The sequence below is a fragment of the Nomia melanderi genome, chromosome 14 (assembly GCF_051020985.1).
Source record: "Nomia melanderi isolate GNS246 chromosome 14, iyNomMela1, whole genome shotgun sequence".
Taxonomy (NCBI): domain Eukaryota; kingdom Metazoa; phylum Arthropoda; class Insecta; order Hymenoptera; family Halictidae; genus Nomia; species Nomia melanderi.
The window spans coordinates 4,714,755-4,727,685 of record NC_135012.1 but is presented as its reverse complement, the minus strand read 5'-3'; the positions used below and the strand labels follow the sequence as shown (position 1 = coordinate 4,727,685).

At 44.3% G+C, this 12,931-nt stretch overlaps 1 protein-coding gene across 21 annotated transcripts in view; it reads left to right on the top strand.

Moving 5' to 3' along the window:
- Positions 1-104: 104 nt before the first annotated feature.
- The window catches only part of LOC116427086 (uncharacterized), a 48,243-nt gene continuing 35,416 nt past the window's right edge, over positions 105-12,931 (top strand). For 13 of the 21 annotated variants that reach the window (XR_013000131.1, XR_013000125.1, XR_013000111.1 and 10 more), the window contains exons 1-2: positions 105-198; positions 483-721. The gene's annotated coding sequence lies outside the window, so the exon portion shown is untranslated. Of the gene's footprint in view, positions 199-482; positions 722-5,298; positions 5,409-9,438; positions 9,516-11,268; positions 12,904-12,931 lie in introns of those variants that run through there. The other 8 variants (XR_013000127.1, XR_013000118.1, XR_013000115.1 and 5 more) reach the window with 3 other exon arrangements.

Sequence of the window (12,931 nt, the reverse complement as noted above, 5' to 3'; positions counted from 1 at the left end):
TTATTGTTATCTTCAACAATTAATTTGTTATCTTCTCATTTATTCAGTCGTCAATATATTTTAAACTTAAACACCGTGACTTTTTCATTCCCTCAAAGATACAGGTTCATCAAGAACAATGGCGGACATCTCAGGGATCAAAACAAGTCTGATGCTGTCAAATGATAAATTTATTTCCAAAAACCGATACCCACGTCTGTAAGAAATGTTTCATTCATTAAACTCGCTATTCACCGATCTTCCATCATTAACACTAGATTTACGGAACGAGTCAGTTTGACTCATTGAATTTTATAAGCATTATTCCGTAAATGTTCCGGTCGATTTTTATTAACGCAGTTCTGCAAATATGTATCCTAATAATCTACTCTTAAACCTCTAACTTCTAACTGAACGGATGACAATTTTTTTAACAATAGAAGAAACTCTAAATGTCAGTAAATCCACTGTTAAAAACGAAAAACCGTCGCAAAATGTTTCAGATTCGCGCCAAGAACGAAATTCAAACGACCGTCACGCGCAATGGCGCCATCTTCGAGCGACCTGCGGCGCCCCCTGTCCGAAGGGTTTTTTAATACGAACACGCGTGGACAGATAGCGTCACCGATTAGCTGTGCACGTTTAAAAAAACAGCAAAGGACAACAATAACGCGATCCCTCGAGAGTGCGGTGAAAAATCGGTGAAATGGTGGAGTTGTGTCGCGGGTATATTTAGAAGCAGGTGAGCAGATCATTTCGTTAATTAAAACGGACGGTCCTGCACGCTGTCTCCCGTGTGCGCCGATCGATGGAATATGCGTGTGCAGTGCGTTCAACGTAGAACGATTTTCCAATTTTCCTTTTTGTTTTTCTTTGTCCGCGACGGTCCACGGCACCACCGTGTTCAATTCGGTGGCGAGAAAGAGAGAGAGGGAGTCAGCGAGAGACAGAGAAAGATAGAAAGACAGTGAAGAGCGACGGGCCTAGAACCACTAGGTGTCTCGCCGTTGGATTCAGGGGGACAGCGGGTTTTCAAGAATGAAAATTCTTTCACGATCGTTCTCGTTCCGTCGCTCGACGGGCATCGCATGCTCCGTTCACGAAACGGTTCGTGTCCGTCGCCCGTTACCATGCACCTTCGTGGATCATAACCTCTTCGCACGCCACGCACAACACCGTGAACCGTTTCACGAATGCGAGGCACACATGCTTGCCGTCACACCGCACGTCTGTACGTAGGTACCAAAGGCATTCTGTCGTGCCTGTTTCTTTTACTCTCGACCATCGAACGGCACCGTGGTCCGACTTAAAACACGTTGGAAAAGAATTTAGGATTCAGACCAAGAATAAATACTGTGCGGGAATTAAGCGTAGAGGCAGCCCTGTCAACTGTTTGTTTTCCGTTTCAGTCGAGGGAATTGCTTTAGTCAAGAAATCGTGCGCCGTATTTCCAGTCTTGATCACCGGTAGGAAGTGGACTTAATGTTGACATTGGATCCGAACGGTGAAGCTTGAGATGATATTCAATGCAATACGGATAGCCTAACGAGGATCGATAAACGAGAGCAGATGTTAACACTAGAACTACCAGATGGGTCAGAATGACATTTCTGATTTCTTTTATGGTTACTCAGAAGATAGAGATACTTCTACGGGAAATTATTAATGAAATTAATTCGGTAATAGTAAAACTGAGATGAGACTCAATTGAAATCTCAATAAATGTGCGTTTATGGTTTTTGTAAATAAATTTGTACAAGTCAGTTTAAGCGATCGGTGGTTCTAGTGTTAAGATTAGCTTGAACTCTCGCGTTCACGGTTCCCGTTTGTTTTCGCGGGCAGTTGGAGAGGACGGAAATAATTTGATTCGGATAAATGCCTGACGGGAAGCGGCTGAACGGGCGTAAGGGAATGAAGCGTTACATTGTTTCACGGTTAAAGTCCTCGCGAGTGATCCTCGTTTCTTATCCCTCGTTCGAATACAATTCCTCCGGCACCGTGAACACGTGACCCCTGACCGTCGTTCCGCAGTGGGAAACGGAATCCCCGTGTCTATTTTCGCGAAGTTGGCCATAGTTTCTAACCAAACGAAAACGCCCGGAATAACATATAGAAAACATGCAAGTTTTTATATATATATTCTGAATCGATACGAGGATTCTAATTATAATATAGGACCGCGTTCCACCTTGAATGACGGAAGGAAAAAAGACGGTGCATATATTATTATCGTCACCGTTCGTCATTCCAACGATGTTTAAATCACTTGTGATCCTAATGATTCCGCGATTCGATGAACCCGTGAACCAGGTTCAACTGATTTAACTAAATCGAATTCAGGGGTTAATCGGATTTATAGAGATTTGGAATTATATAGATTTAGAATTATATAGATTTAGGTTTACAGAGATTGAGAATTATATGGATTCAGATTTTTCGAGATTTAGGATTATATTTGTTCGCTAGAAACGTGACGAAATCCGTCGAGAGGCGATCAAATTGTTTATCCGCCACCAAGCCGATAGAAAAACGGGAGAAGAAAGCCGCGTGATTCGATCGTGGGATTCGAAATGATTTTTCCTTCGTTCCAGAGCCGGCCCATCCCCACCAGCAGGCCAGCCGAAATTCCACGGTGGCTTAATACCCCGTTTCATCCCCCTCCTCCGGCGTGATCCGGCCTCTATTGATTGCTCTACCGCACTACTGCCCTACTTTTATGACTTTACTCCAGCCCCTCGTCCCTCGCCACCCTCTATACGTTCCCTCCGTCGCTCGATCCCTCGCCACCACCTTCTCTCTCCCCCGTTGTGTCGCGGGAGAGTCATAGACTCGAGGCCGGAACCGTGGAACCTCTGTTCTGTTTATCGAGAGAGAGAGAGAGGGAGAAAGCCGCCGGGCTCCTCGGCTGCACCCACTATGCGGAAGCGACGCCGATTTTAGCTGTTCCCGGAATTTCTGAAACGTGCGTGCTCGCCCGCGGATCGGGACGTGTTCGTCTCGCAGCGTGCCTTTCGATCGGTCGTCGCTTGAACGGAGAACCTCGATTTATCTTTCTCTTCTTCGTAGATGCTGGAATTAGGTTTAAATTATAAGACAGTGAGAAGTAGGGACTGTTCGTTAGAGGAATCGACGGTGTTCCACGGTTGTAGATCGGCGAGAATGCGATGTTCCCGTGAGAAGCGAGGGTCGAGCTAGATAAAAGTGGACCTAGCAGCCTGACCGGTAACAGGAGATCACTGCTAAAGATGAATCAAAGCTTCATAACACTAGGCTGAGAGGGTGTACGTTATAGGGGATCGGATTCTCCAGTTCCATATCGGATATCCGAGTACCCGAAGCGTCGGTATCTTATTTTTCTTGATCCAGCGTCGATGCGACAACTGAGAAGGTTGTTCTTTCCTTCATCGTGGTAAATCTTCTTTCAGCGAGAACCCACCTCCAGTTACTTTTCTCCCATGCTTTCAAAGCTCAAGGATTATCTCTCTGTTTGCATTATTATCACTAGAACTACCGAGCAGTCAAATTGAAGTTTTCAAACTTTTCTATAGGACTTCTAAGACTACAGCTGTTGAGATTTCAATTGACTTACGATTCGATTTATGTGTTACTAAGTAACACTAAGTGCTATTTTTTCAATAATTGTAAAACAATAACTCAAGAATGGGCCATTTTGACCGATTCGGTAGTTTTAGCGTTAGAGACGACAAGGTAACGATACGTCGGCACACCGAGAATATTTAACACATTCGCAGACAGTAACAATTTTAATGAATGTAGAAATAGACAGGTATCTTCTTATTACCCAGAAGATTAAAAGTGCATAATAATTTCAACAAATTAAGGATACACGTGGCTTGTTTGAATGTTCCATCACTTATGTCATTTCCCATCACAATGAAAATCAAAGCTATAACATTCACGTTCACGTACGCGTTAAAAGACTTCCATCCTCATGTGTCCAATCTCACTCCACGCTTTCTTTCAGAACCGCCCGCCCAACGTTCAGAGTGCCGGAACACAAATATCCGCCTGTCCATGTCCAGAAACCTCCCGGTTCCCAGTCGAACGGGGGAAACTGGTGTTCACCGTGCGCGGGGTTCCACGCGGATCGCATGCGAAACGGTGAACACGACGACGCGTGTTGCGAGCCTCGGGACGAAGTTTCTATGCAATCCGAAAGCCACAAATCGCGCGGCCGATCGTAAATTTCGAGAGCCTTACCAGCCTTACGCCCTCTCGCCGCCCCCGGTCCCCCGTCCATAAATCGGCCTGTAATATTATGCGGTGCCCGGTATGCGGCTCGGAGTGTGCACGTGCGTGTGGCCCGCCGTGTGCACTCGCTTACGTGTCACATGTGTATGCACTGTTGCGTGCACAGGATCAAGGCTGCACGTGGTGCAAGGTTTATTTTCGAAGAGGCCCTGTGCAACACACCGCCGTGTCGGGGGGTGCAAGGCTTTTTTCTTTCCTCCTCTTTCTCTTTCTACCGGTGTACCCTTTCTCCGGCTCTCTTTCTCTCCCGCTCTTACTTCGCGCCGTCTCGCGTGCAGCCTCGGGGGATATTTATACCGGTTCACCCGTTTTCCCGCCGTGTCGAACCGTTAACGCGTCTCCGCGCGGCTCATCCCGGCGTCGCGCGGTCCGTTTTTAGGTCGAGTGACTGCTAATTAGTCGGCTTATCCAGTCGCGGGCCGCGCGGACACTCGACGTTTGCTAAAGCGATTTCTCCTGCGATTGTCCTCTTCGTCTTCTTCTTCTTCTTCTTCTTCTTCTTCTTCTTCTTCTTCTTCTTCTTCTTCAGCTTCTCCGGTTGCGATTCCTTCCTTTAGTTCATCGATCTTGTGAACTCTGGGGATTGGTTTCTGGTTTTTATCGCTCGGCGATCTTTACTATTAGTCGTGAACTCGATTTACATTAACAATATTTCTACCGATGGTGTCAAAAGACAGCTTTTGAAATTTTGAAATTACTTTCTCAGATTCATCATTTTTCTTTAATCGAATTTTGAATATTTCCTATAGTTAATTTTATAATCGTTATTATAGAATAAAAATCGTTATTACAGAATATACGATTGAACTTAGAAAATAGTTTTAAGTTAAAGATTTAGGTGTTGGACACCTTCGGTAGAAATAGTGTTAACTATAAAAATGAAAAGATTCTTCCACCCTTAGTGTATAGGGCACAATTCTGTCTCTAATTCTTCCCCAAGAAAGACACTGATTTCTTAGTTCAAGGTTCAAGGTGTCCCTAGGCATCCTAATAATCGTTTGGTATATCGTTAGCGTATTAACTATAATGTAACGGTATTTTTTCCAGCACTTCGTGCCCCCCGAAGAACGTGGAAATACTGCGGTTCGTTTCCAGCGTCGTTAAATGTTCATTAGCGGACTTTTCCCGACCTCTCCATGGATAATCGTGACTTCGCAGTGAGTTAGGTCGACACGGTGTCGGCGCGCGTCATTTGTAGTATTTAAGGCTGCGTAATAGTCGGTCACGCGGTGACCCTGTTTAAGTAGCGACGCCCTGGGATTAGTCAGACGGTCACCGTACACGGAAATACTACTTGCAACTGGAATGTAATATCTTCATTGATTTAATCGAGACCCCAATCGTCCGTTCGAATTCCTACCGTGAACGTCCCGTCGAACGTCGAGCGTTCGACCTTATAACGGCGTGTTTTCCTAAACGGAACGATGAAATCTGAGAATCCGCGATCCGAAGGTCTGCTCGTTGTTTCGGGGACTCCATTGATGTTTCCGTCGTTGTAGGCTTTCCTTCACCTTTCGGTGGTACGCCTAGGCTGACACGATTAAGTCTTTCGGTGCTTCCTCAAGATTCCTCCAAGCTTCTCGTATTTGGCGCAAGACAGTCGCCGCGTGAATGATTATTGCCGGAACTTCAGTGCATCGGTTACCTATGGTTGATAAGAATTAATCCACCTAAGCTCGTTGAACAAAATCCAGAGGGTCCAGAAAGAAACCAAAGTTGATTAGGTCCTGTATTTTATTGAGTGAAACGATGGCGAGTCTGAGTTGGAACAACGTGGTAGAGGTTTTAATTATCTAGCTTCTTGTGTTACGTAACATTTTGATTGAATATTCATCTTCTTATAATTGTTTTCAAGCAGTTCGGAAGCTCCGGTCACCGCTGTGGCAGTCAACGTGTTAAGACAATTCTGTTCTCCTCGGGATTCAGGGAAACTCGGGAAAGGGAGAATTGCATAATAGAGAGGGAGAAACAATTTGGGCCTTAATGGTTCACGTTGGGGGTTGGAGTGACTAAAATCTAGGCGCCGGGCTGCCAGTCGGTCGATAGCTATGTTTACACTTCGTCAGATGTACAAGATATTCACGGAGTGGTTAGGTTTACAAGTAGACGCAGTCGTAATGCTAACGGAGCATTTCGGTCTGCATAATTGTTGTTTTTAGATAGGGCTGATGATTTACACGTTTTCAGATGGACGCAGGCGTGGTGTGTCACGATGGAAACGTTGAGAATTGAATTAACGAAAGTCACAGTAATAGGAACAATCGTGATAATAATAACAACAATGGTAATAACAGTTATTATGAATATACAGAGTGCTTAGCGGGGTAGGATGTAACAGTCGTATACGTCGGAATTGTCAGCGAGGTGGAAACGCGGTAAACTGGCTCGAATCACCGCGTAACGTGCTCCGTAATCCGTTAACGCGATACAGTTTGATGATCGATCCCCGTTTCCCGGGATCATCGAAACTGGCCGGATCGCGTGCAACAACCGCGATCAAGGATTAAATGTCGATGGAAAGCAGCCTCGTGGCGGGCGGCTCTGCCACGGCCAGGTAGTACTCGCGTCGCGTTGCACTGTCTTTATCCAGCAAGGTCATCGCCGAAGCGAACAAATGAGATGACTCACGCGGGATTCGACGAATGCCTCCGCCATTGAGCGAATCGTGGCCGCATCGATCCACGCCGCGAGACGAATTACGGGAAATCGTCGCAGGTATAGTGTCCGCGGCGACCGTTCGCAAACAGGCTGCCTACCGTCGCGTTCAAAGTTGGCCGGTCGCTTTTGAAATTTCAGGGATAAACGCTGGGACACGTGGCTCTTAGGTCTACTAACGCTAGAACTACTTTGGGGATAGAAACAACTGGAACAACTGGTATTAACTCGTTGTACTTGAAAGTTCTTCACTCGAAATATTTTATACCCAATTGGATAAGATTCTTTGAAATGGATTTATCAAGAAATCACACATATATTAGGAAACAAAGCTATTTTCTTTCGATATTTCACGCATTGATACAGTATAGAAAGATTAATGGTAAATACTAAAGTTTATAATTTTCCTGTTTCAAATCATCTGTTACTCTCTTGAGTGTAAAAGGTTGAACCGTTGTACTCGACAGTTTTTCACTAGAAACATTCAGCGTCTTACGATGAGGTGTAAACTATGTTTTTTGAAACGTAACGATGGCATAGATTAAGGAACAGAATGAATTTATTTGAATATTTCGCATAGTGCACTGTGAGTTCAATGTTAACTCATGCTCGACGGTTTTTCACTGGAAACATTGTGTGCATATCGGTGCACTAATGCAAAACTTGACGTTAAACCTATGTAGAACTTTGTAATTTTCTCAAATCAAGCGGTCACTGAGAATCACCTCTCGACTGTAAAGGGTTCAGTATTAACCCTTAATGGAACACTGTCGCCATATTAACGGCGTGGTAGTATTACTCGTTGATTTTGTTATTTTTATCACTGTTACTGTTGTAATATTTACAATTAACACGCTAAGTTTGTGCTATCTTACTTCTGTGAATTCTTTCCTCTTGTTGTTTATGTTACGGTATTTTGTCGCAGTAAGTCAACTTGAAGTACTTCCTGTCCTAAGGATTAAACTTCAGAATTTCGCTGCATCGAATCAAACGACGGAATCATCTCTCGAGCGCTAAGGGTTAAGTAAAAGTAAAAGTAATCTACCAACGTATACTTTTCTTTTGCCAGTAGAAACAGAAGACATCGGTCAGACGTGTTGAATTTTTTCAAATTAACCCTTTGCGGGCGAAGATTTTTTGAAACATACAAAAGCTTCAGCAGATGAAGTTAAATTATATATCAATTGCTTAAATAATAGAAAAAAAACAGAAACTATAATCTGATCTCTTACTGTTTAACTAATTAAATCCTTCGTTTTCCTTAGTCTTCGAAACATGAACATCTCATCTAAATGACGACATTCGTCCGCAAAGGGTTAACGCGAACGACCAGCACATTCAAGTTTTTAGTACAACCACCCCAATATATTCTTCACTAAAGACGCGAATTAATCCCTGAAAAATCCTGCGAAACTCGCTGAATTCCGCGATCGATCTCACCGGAGACAAATTACCGGTGGCATCGTGGGCCGAGACGATTTTCCTGGTGGATTCGCACGCGAATCGCTCGATCGGGGGGGGGGGGGGGGGGTAGGAAGCGAGGGAGGAGTCATGGCAGCCGGGGGCGGCCCTTCTTAATGCGGCATCACACGTGTGCCCTCCAGGAAGGTTCTGTTAACCTTCTTTCGGGGGATTCCCGACGGCGGAGGCTCGATCGAAGGTAGCCGTGCTGGGTGAAGGTCAAGTTCACCAGTCGGACTCGGCCTATCTACAGCCCCGATTCGGGTACGGTTGCACACGCCGGGACTCGGACCGCCTAGCTTCGCCGGCCGCTCCTCATTTTCTTGATTAACCCTTCAAGGACAACTTCCGTTGCACTGTGGTGACTCTGACACCGCTCCCAGCGGCTTCGCTACTTCTTTTCTTATCGTGAAATCGTCGCTCTTTCTTTCTGTTTCCTGTTATCAACACTGGACTACTAGATAACTCGAAATAAGTTATGCGAACATTTCGAGTTCAATACGAACTATCGAGCAATAAGACTGAGTTATTTATAGTTCGTTGTAAAAATTAGGAGAGCAGGTTTCTTGAGGTTTAAAGACCTCCTTATCGCTGCATTTGCACAAATGCAGGAAGTTACTTTGAAATTATTCATAGCAGCTACATCGTCTGAATAATGGCGTAATAAGAATCTTGAAACCGGTCATTTCGACTCGTCTGGTAGTTCCAGTGATGAAATTATTGAAACTCCGAAGGTGTTTAAGAATAAATTACTTCAGTTACTAGTAGTTTTAGCGTTAACACGTTGAACACCGTGGGGATCACCGTTAACCAGCAACTAGATCAAATGATTACAGTTCATTCAATTAACCGATGATTGGTAAACATTTCTATATTATAAATACTACTATCTAATGCGGTGATATTCAGCTTGACGCAATAATAATAATGCAATTCAATCAAATGATTTAATATTATACTTTTCCCTTTTCGTGTATTTTGTTCCATGGAATCGTGCGGCATTCAACGTGTTAAGAACGACCATTCCCTCGGCACGGCAATATTTATCTAAAACTGTTCTTCATGTCACAGATGAATCCTTCGAAGAGTCCATCCTTGATCCTGTATCGTCCTCTAACCGACCTGGCAAGTTGACTAAGGCTACCCAGGTAATGGACAGATGAAATTTCCTACGCCGAGTATAGAGGAATTCGATTTTGAGCGAGGATTATCGTAATTACCGTGTTCCATTTTCCGATCCCGTCGCGTAATCTGGTCTTAGGATCGAACGGTACTCCTTCGTTAACGGAATGCGGCTATCGGGTACGGAGATTAGGGGCAACAGGAGCTCGAGGATCATTTCTGAGCGATGGATCGGCGTTGAAAGGCGATTAACGCCGGCTACGATAAACAGAAACGATGGCCGGCCGTGGATGAGAGTTTGATAAGAGATAACGGGACGCGTGGGAGGCTCGTCGAGGTCCTACGAGATAAAAAGTGGCTGCAGTGGCCCTCGATTCGACGACGCTGGCGTGTTACGGTTCTATAAGAAACCGGACTGCTTCTCTAAGGACATCCCCGTCGTACCCTTAACGAGCTGTTGGCTTCCTCCACACCTTCGGTGTCCAGAAATCGAGTCCCCTGTAACGAGCGCTCGTCACGGGACTTCTACGATTTTATTTCTATCGAGACTGAACGGTTGGTAGACCATATCTCACATCGAATTAAAGGAGACCGTTCTTTTAGGTATCGAGCGTTGTTCGTCGAGCGAAGTCGTGACAAATACGCGTGGGAGTAGTGGACGGAAAGGTTGAACCTATGGCGAACGAATGATTCATGCGATCACGACGAAGGAAAATTAATTAAGAACACGTCTCATCGTTTCAAGATCCACCGAGATTCGTAGATTCCCGTTCCTGCTCTCCGTCTAACATTACGTAACTCGGAAATCGACTTCCGGCGTGCCGTAGAACATTCGACGGCCGGTTCGTATCACGTGAGTGGAACACGTGCGCGAGCCTATACCTTTCCAGAGTTGTCTCGCAAAACATTGTTACCCGGGTATGGATTCTGAGTCATCGGTTAGGCGCATAGAGTCGCGTTGCATCATTAATTTCTTCGATGTTGATGTTTCCCGACGTTTATTCAATTCCCCGCGAGCGAAATGAGAAATTGGACGTGTATTAGAGCAACTTGAATATGTTCATGTCGATCCGCGATTTACGAAACCAACGGTGCATATTCAAATGGATTTCTCGTGCACTTTATTATTACAACCGCAACGCGGGAAGCGGTTTGCAAATTCGCTGGAATTCTTTATCTGCCGTCGAATCTGGAATTCAGGTTTAATCCAGCGATCGCGCTGGTTCTTGGTATCTTTAACCTCTTGGCCTATGATTTATTTTTCAACGGTGATCGATATAACAAGTTTGTCAGTAATAATTTATTGAAAAAAGAAAAAAGTTCGAAGCATATTCTGTGTCTACGTTCGTCTTACAATATAATAACTGATAACAGAAGAATAATATTCAATTTGAGTTCAAAGGAATTGAGTAATATTTACGTTTGTTAAATTCTATTTAAAATGTTCACCGCAAGGGGTTAACACTGGAATCATCAGTCGCAATGATTTCCTTATTTCACGATTACTGCTATCTTCAAACTATCAACACTTTTAACAGTTCTCTTAATTAAGCAGAAACTAAACAGTCCAGATTCTTTATAACGATTGCTCTACTATCTTTTTTCTATCTCATACATCCAACAGACCTCGGTTCGTTCGATATGTTACCAAGAAAACGAATGTTTCACTTTATATAAAAAATATGATGTCAGAATTTCAACGACGTATCAAAGTGTTAAACATCTCAATTGATTTCCAAAGTAGTTCCGCTTGAATATTGCAACGAACGTTCGAACAAACCGTGACGAATCTATTGTTACAATTTTGAATAAGAATTCTATATGAATCATATTAAACGCTGAAATGGCAGTTCCACCGTTAAATCTTGTTTCGGCGTCAAGTCGGCCGTGTCCCGACACCTTTTCGCAGCACCGTCTCGGTGGCCCGCTAAAATTGATATCAAACGGGATAAGGACGCCGGTTGACATTTAATAAGGCTTTTTTACCGCGAAATGCCGTTGCCTCTGGCTGAGTCAGGGTCGTTCGTTGAAAAGTTCGCCCGGGAAAGTTAGCGGCAGGGGACAAAGGGTGGTCGATCGCGTCATGGCACCGTAATAAATTACCCGTTCTCGCGGTTTCCCGTTTTGGTCGTCGCGTGCGTCGATCCTTCGATCCTGACCCTAGATCCCGCCTCGCCCCGCCCCGACCGGGTGACGTTTCCGAGAACGAACGATTAGGATCTCGATGGAAAAGCGAATGGAAATCTTCGAAAGACCGATCCGATGTTATAGATACGGCCAGGGTTTTCCCGGCGCGTACGTATCGCAACGTGGAAAGCCAATGCGCGAGGGACAACGACCTAAAATTTCCATGACCCTCCCCCATCGCTCGATCGCACGGGCGCACGTGTTTCTTGCATTCTTCATGCGACAATTGGCGTTGTTTTTGCTGCCGTCATAGTAGGAAATGAACGATACCGCGTCTGCATTATTCGAGGTGGTCAATTTCTCTCGTGATTCGATCTTATAGCTTATGGTGCGTTCACTGGTGAATACTTCTCGTAATCGCCGTGGTTCCGTGCTAGTTGGACCGGGTGTCGATTTCGGCAGCATTCGAAATCAATTTTGTTGATACTGGGATTCAGTTTGGAAAGAATTCTTTGATTGTTCCTCGTTTCCGATGGAATAGCTTCTTGGAAGTTTGTTCTGTATTATTTTACTCTTTAATGCTGAAACTAGCGAGCAGTTGAATTCTGCTGAAATTCCTCTATGGAAATTTCAAGAGTTTCACTTTAATTGATTTACAATACAGTTTTCGTATTGGTAAATCCATTTGGTTGATGATTTCTCAGAGAAACGTTTATCTTTTTAATAATTGCGAAAAGAAGACATCGGGAATGGTAGTCATCTGGTAGCTTGAAAGTTAATATCTCTGTATCGTATTGAAATTTTTAATAGAAGTACAGTATTTGTATTTATTGACGTTGGGTTGAAGTTTCAATCGGAAGTAGATACGAATTGCAGGATATTTCTGAATTGTGTCTTCGAATTTCACCTGTTCCTGGAAAGTTGCAAAGCGATATATATTCTTGTCAGTGTGAAGAAAGCTTAAAGCTCGAATGGAAGTAAACTCCGGGGTACGATGCGCCTTCTTTCTTTCACGTGCGCCGGCGAACTTACAGTCAACGTGAAATGCCTCATATCAGTTGAATAATGCAGCAGGGAGCTGCAAGATGCACAACGGAGACGGCTGTCTCTAGATAAACGTGTGAATCGAACAATCTTCACCGTCAGTTTCAACTGATCAAGCGTTCAAGTCAGCTAACTTGTATTTCTATATAAGCAAGCGCTGTTTTCCGACAGTTTACGCTCTAAAGACGCAGCCGCGAGTTGTCTTTCCATCGTCGCGATCTCTATACGAAATAAGAAGAGAAGGTACGGATAAGATAATACCTTAAAATGG